We start from the raw sequence: 7,347 nt of genomic DNA on the forward strand, positions 1-7,347 counted from the left end.
CTCGACAGTCAGGTACTGGCACCTAGCCGTTGTCCCCTTTTGCTACGGCGCACAGCTGATACTGTTTGCCGTGCCCACTCGAAGTATCCTCCTCCCGGATGCACACTAGCCACAATACACACAAACATACACATGATGAGAGCGTTTCATGTATGTATGCATGCATGTATATGTATATGTATATATATATTTCTATATATATATATATATATATATATATATATATATATATATATATATATATATATATATATATATATATATATATATATATATATATATATATCCACACACATAAATGGTTGGGGAGACTTTCGATACTGTTCTTCTAACCTACCCATCCCAGAAGGGTTTTCCTTTTTATCCAGCAGTGTCGTGAGATGGAACTGGAGCGCATTCGGGTTGTGTTCGTTTGCAGTTTACATCAGCACTTTGGCAGGTCCGTAGCCGAGGCTCCTTTCTACTACAGCGAAGGTGAACACGATGTACCGTGTCTAAGCCCCACAAGGAGGAGCCACCGTAGAATGTTGTTTTTGTTGCTGACAGCATCAAACCAGGTTTAGCGGCGAAGCTCGATCGCTTCAAGTCTCGATCAGCACGTCTGACTAAGAACTTATTCAGTGGGATTCTACTATCTGGCCCGTATCGGGAATCAATTTACCTTTGTGCTGTGTTTATGCTGCGTCAGTATTTTACGTACAAGCATTGCAAGGTTCTACCAGCTTTTCTCACTGGCCACTCGCGCCCATTGTGGCTGATCAAATGAGTGTCTGGTGCTGCTTTCGTAACGCAACCGCTCCTGCGGGCACTTTCCTCCCACCTTCCCATCCCCTTGACCGGGGGCCACTTTTTTGGGTGGATCGGGTTAAAAAAATCGAAAACGTAACCAAAACGTAGCGAAACCGAACCAACCGAATGAAAACGATGCGAGATTTACGGCGTAATGGAGAAAAATACAACAACAAAAAAGTGGTGTGTGTGTGTGTGTGTGTGTGTGTGTGTGTGTGAGAGAGAGAGTTGGGACGTGGACCGAAACTCTTGGAACAGACGCGAAACGTTCAATCGCGGAAGTCGGATGGCGCAGGTTGAAGTTATATTTATACATAATAATACAGGCCACATACACAACTTCCCGATGCCTCCCGGCGGATGATGTGCTGTCCGGTAGGTGGGGTATGTAGCTGGGATGAGAAGGTGGCAGGAGCGAAGGGAGTTTGGGGGATGGGATCGGATTGGTGGTGGTGTAGATGTTGCTGATTTAAAAACAGTGCTTACTTTCAATATAACCCGTTCTCGCATGCTCGCTAGCTTGCCGGCTCGTTCTATCCCTGCAGGGCTTTGTTTCGTGGCCATTTGTGCGTCACCATGCGCCTCCATCGTTTCCTATCTCATTAGTTCAATTTAATGTATCTTTTCCGAACTGTTTCTACAGTACCTTCTTGTTGCAACCGAAGCACCCAACGGCAGGTATTCATGATGCTTTCACACGTGCGTTGTGTTGCTAATGGTTCTGCTCGCACCAATTCGGTATAAAGCGTATCACGGGAGACGGGTATTACGGGCGCAAGTTTTCATCGTATGGATTTTAGCAGTAGACCAAACTCTGTCTCACTTTTATCATACTCACCATCTCATTCTATCTTTCTCTCTCTTTGTGTCTCTGTCCGGCTCATTATCTCCGACATTGCTTCGACATTGCATTCTCATTTACACACATGAGAATATGTATGGCGTTCATTGACGTAAAACAATTAACACACGCGGACATGGCGAACCTCATAGCATGGGATAGCGAACATATATTGAGGATATTGAGGGGGGTAGAAGAATCCCCAAAACAGCGGGAAGAATATGAACCACATCTGCATGTAAACATTAGAAAGCGCAGATGAGCGAGAATAAGATACATTCCACAACAGTACACTAGGAAATGAACTTATCGCATGTTGCGCTTGTTGTGATCAGATGATCCTCCGCGAAGCAACAATATGCCAAGAATCGTGGACCAAAGGGCGTATCTAACCGTTCTGCACGTTAGGTTATTATCGCGCTTTATTCCCCAATTTCCGCACCAACGTTTCTGTTTTTGCCTCTAATTATGCAAATGCTACGCCGAGCCCCCTCGTTTGCTCGACTAAAGCATAAGCTGGCAGTCGCATCGAGGGATTGAAAAAGCGGATAAACCTGGTCCGGTACAAAGGATGAGGTGCAGTAAAAACCGGGGGGCAGGGATTGGTAGTGAACTTTACAATGTCAACAACAACAGAAATGTTCGATGCCGATAATGTAGCTTCCCTTGCCTGCCGGATGCGTGGAAACGTAAAAATCTGCAGCATTTAGAGAACTCCCGCCACCGTAAGGACTCTGAAAACAAGCAGAGAGTTGGCACCTATTAAACAACTGTAAAACCTTCGACCCGGCTGTTGTCAGGATATAGCACAATGTGAGCAAAGGTGAAAAGGAGATACTCTGTAAAAAGGGAAAAATAGTATTTAAGTTCGCTTATGAATGTGAATGTGCGTGTGTATGAAAGTCAAGGCAGGGAGCGACAAAGTGGTGTGAAGGAGTATGTTAGAGCACTATTTGTACCGAGCGCTGGATAAGTTCAGATGGATCGCTCGATTGGTCGGTCGGATCGAGGTTCCGAACCATCCTTTTTTGTGTTACGGTCGATTGTATAATCCCTACATACATGTATATGCTGGCTTGTGTTTATATACGTTTATATGTACACCACGGCGAAGTCAATTAAGCTTGTAAGTAGTAGTTAACTGTGAACGTACATTAGCGAGAAAGAAAACTCTCACGAACATTCCGGTTCTGAAGGCTGTGAATCACGAGATTACCTTCAATGTGTGTATTTTTCGCGCTTTCCTTATGTTCGTTTCCAATCCGGTTCCCTGCTTGCCGTTTGCCCCCGGCATTGAACTCCCCGAGGTGAGCTGCGTTAGAAGCGCGAGGTAAGCTAGAAAAAGTTTCCCGATAGAAAGAGAGAGTGCGTTTAAATAGGTTTGATCCTTTTTTTTCCTACTGATATCTCAGTTTTCGGCTAGCTACTTTGCTTAACCACACACTTTGCACCCGGCCACGCTTCGATGTACATTGCTAGGCGTAATAATTTATTTTGCATTATGAAAAATGTTGCAATTAAATCTGCATTTTTTTTTATCCATTTTTGCTTTTGCAAGAACCAAAAAAAAATTCCACGCTAAAGCATGATGCTTCTTGTATACAATTAATAGGACAAAGATTGTACAACAGATGTCGCTACACACGGGATGAATGCCCTCTGGTGGGTTCGCCGTCAAACCATTGCAATAACAATGTTGGCAGGCAAAATGCTGTCAGTTCCCAAATATCAAAATAACATGAATGCTTCTTTTCAATTTCGCTCTGCTATTAATTTCCGTAAAATTATCTTAAATTCATACTTAGAAACTACAAAGAGGGTTCGAGAGAGATCTAATTTAACAAAGAGAAAAATAAAAAAAGAAAAGATAAAGCTGAAATTTAGCTTCCATAAAGCTACACTCACAAAATGTAATAACGTTTGTTGTACAGTTTTTTTCCATGTTACACGACACTCGAGCTACGCGAATTCGAGATACGTGAATCCTAAAATTTCGAAAATATTCGTATTTATTTGTTAATATTTATTAATATTTTTTGTGGAATTGAAGTTTGTATTTGTAGAATTTCAAATTTTCATAAAAATACGTTTGACTGTCTCTACACAGTTCGCGATTGTCGCAATTGCGACTGCGACTTTGTCAAACCCTATCCAAAAAAAAAAATTGCGAAATGTCGCGATGTGTGTATTTTCGGCGACTTTGTGCGACTTCGACGCCATGACAGTTTATCCGTCGTCATGGGTGCAGTTGACCTATATGCTGTCGATTCAAATGTTCAAATTCAAATTAATTCAGTTGTGAACCAATAAAATTGAATAGCGTAATATTTAATTTGAGTAAGTTTACGTGCTGATATAAATTAAGAGTATGTATTTAATTTTTATTTTTTTATTATTACATTTTGATACCTCCCGTAGTCGTGCTTTCATGATGATGACTGCTTTCAAACACCATCACTAGCTTCTCGTTAATCAATTCGCGTCAAACTCGTTAATCAACTCTCGTTCGTCGAAATGATAAATACATTACACACTGTTTATTCTTTTACAGCTTAATTTAATTAAATTCGATAATAATTTCTTGCAACCGGTTCGACTAAAATCGTCAACAAATTGTGTGTGCGTAAAAATGTAAACAACTTTGACAGCCCGAGAAGTCGCAAGAATGTCGCAATTTTTTTTATGAAAACTGAGCTACTTTTGTCGCAGTCGCAATTACGACAATCGCTAACTGTGTAGAGACGGTCTTACACTTCAATATTTAAAGCATTAATTTTGGTAAAATTTTACTCTAATTGTTAATAAAAATTTACCCTAATTGTTGAAATAAACGTGAAGATATCAATTATGAATGAGCTTCGTAATGTGAAAAGAATCAATCATTCACTGAACACTAATTATAAACGATATTATAAAGGGAATCCGAGTTACGCGAAAATTCAAGCTACGCAAATTTCACTGGCACGCATTATTTGCGTCACTCGGGAAGAAACCGTATTTTTATAAAAAACACTTTTACCGAGATGGGCTATTTTATACCAATCGTGCTATTTTATACCGAATCGTGCTATTTTATACGTATCAGTTAATGATGAGATTTCTGGGATGTCAAGATATGGTGTGTAAATTTCGGAAAGCCTTTCATTGTAGTTTGAAAATTTTCAAAGTCCGATGATTTTTCGATGCGATCCATCGAAGAGGTGCTTCTTTGCTTCGTTTTATTTCCTCCATTCTTATTTGTCTGCGTGGAGTGATTAGAGAGGTGCGCTGTTATGTGTTTTATCCGTGATGCTTGATAATGATAAAGTGCGGCTTTTGCACTTTGAATGTAGAAGAACAATGTGATTTTTTTCAAAAAAATGTTGCGTAAAATGCTAAATTAATTAAATGAACACTTATTAATCATATTTTTCCTTTTTTTCTGTTTCGTATTTTCTACTCTGAACATCCTTGTTTTAGCATTTTCCGGCATTTGTGCCATTGGTAAAGTTGTTTTAATCAGGCAGATGACGAAAGAGAAGTCTCAAGACTGAATGTAAGCTTAAAAAGGAAACATTAAGCCTTTGATTATGTGGAAAAAATCAAAGGGTCCCCATACAAAGAAGGATATATATACAAACGAGGAACGATAAAATTATTTTTATGCTATCGGATAAAAAACTGAAAATAGGGTGGTAGTGTAATTTTAAATCATAACTGAAAGAAAGGTGAGTTTTTGTGTTTAAAACAGAGAATTTGCAATGTTCCAAATTGTAAGTGCATTTCATTTCCAACTCTAGACATAAAACGATTTCTATCCTATCTGCCTATCCTATCTGATGACGCCGACAAGACTCTAGACGGGATGGTCATCGAGTGTACTAGCATTCTGTTGCAAGCGCAGTTATATGTTTTCGGTTTGATCGATTATAAGATCCCAAATAAATCTGCACTCTTGCACTAAACAAATTAGCCGCTTTCGTTTGTTCGCACGTTCGACATGGCTATTGCAGAGGCTGATGCAGTTCAACAATTAAGAAAAATTGGAAATTGTTTTTGTTTAGCCGACTCCATACGAGCGCCTGTTTGACTGCCAGGCGCCGAGATTTGACAGAACAGCGCGTCGAGGTTATACACGTTTTCCGCGGTACCGCGGCGGCCGCGATCCATGGGGAGTCGGCCTAAGGAGAAAGCAGCATTTTGAAAGCAGCTACCCGTAGACGTTGCATATTTATCTTCGCAGATGTTTGACGTCTACATTTGTTTTTTCCGCAATGGCGACCAGCAACGATCTTGGATAAATAGCTCACGTTTTAGAGGGCTTCTGTGGTAGCGGTGTTGGTTGTTGGTTATTGGTTTGGTGTATGGTTTGGTATATACGCTTCCGAGCGCTACCGTAATTACCGTACCAACCGTAATCGAAATACAGTCTTTTTCCGAGTCGCGAAACTCGACGCGACACTCTAGTTACGGGAATTCGAGATACGCGAATCCCAAAATGTTGGCAATTTGTGTAGTTTTTTTACGTGGAATTGAAGTTTGTATCTGTCAAACTTCGAATTTTCCCAAAAATACGTTACATTTTGATATTAAAAACACTGATTTTGGTAAAAATTTACAGTAATTGTCGAAATAAATGTAAAAATATGAATAATTATATATTGTGCTACGTAACATGAAAAGAAGAAATCGATCACTGAATACCAACTATAAACGAATTCTAACTATAAACGGTACCGCGGCGGCCGCATATAAGTTGTATGCCTCCTCGACAGTGCTCGGCTGTCAAATAGGCGTTCCGCGGAAGGCGCTGCCGAAGAAACTCAGCTTTGTGCAAGACGAACAACTCTACGGAACAGCAAGTGCGGAAGATTTAACAGCCTGCTGCGGAAGATTTGAAAACCGACCCAAACCGAGCTGAGCCGAGCCGTGCCGAAGTTCAATATTGACAACAAAAGTTATACGGCCCGTGTGGAATCGGCCTTATCATTAATGCTGTATGTAATGCTTTAAGACTGCTATACGATCTGCTTTTGCTTTTAACGGTATTAGTAGGGTCGGATATCGGGTTTTGGCGAACTGGGTAGATCCAATTCCATACAAAAATCGGTCTGATGCGATCTGACGCGGTTTGGTACATGTAGTTTGAACAGCGTCAGGCTCAGATCAAAACAATTTTAAATATTAAATAAATGTTTAAAAAGTAGATTGCACCAAACTTTGATTAATATCGAACTACAAGATAGGACGGTCACAGCCAAACTACACATACAGTTCGACAGCAGGCATCGCTATAATCTTTGGTTCCCAGACAATCCATTCGTGTCTGGACGAACCGCGTCAAACGGCTTGATATCATCCGCTGAAATGGGTTTGACTTTGCGTTTGTTGATGTTTGACATTCATTATACATTGGTATTCCAAATTATTCAAAGTTTGGTGCAATCTACTCTTTAAACATTTATTAACACATCTTGTGTAACATTGTTTTGATCTGAGCCTGACGCTGTCAAACTACACGTACCAAATCGCGTCAGATCGCATCAGACCGATTTTTGTATGGAATTGACAGCAGGCGCAGACTGTGCCATAATCTGACGACTTGCCAAACTGTGTGTGTAGTTTGGCTGTCATAAAACAACAACAAACGTATCGTCAAACCCATTTCAACGGATGATATCAAGCCGTTTGACGCGGTTTGTCCAGACATGATTGGGTTGTCTGGGAACCAAAGATTA

This window comes from Anopheles marshallii, chromosome X (assembly GCF_943734725.1).
Source record: "Anopheles marshallii chromosome X, idAnoMarsDA_429_01, whole genome shotgun sequence".
Lineage (NCBI taxonomy): Eukaryota > Metazoa > Arthropoda > Insecta > Diptera > Culicidae > Anopheles > Anopheles marshallii.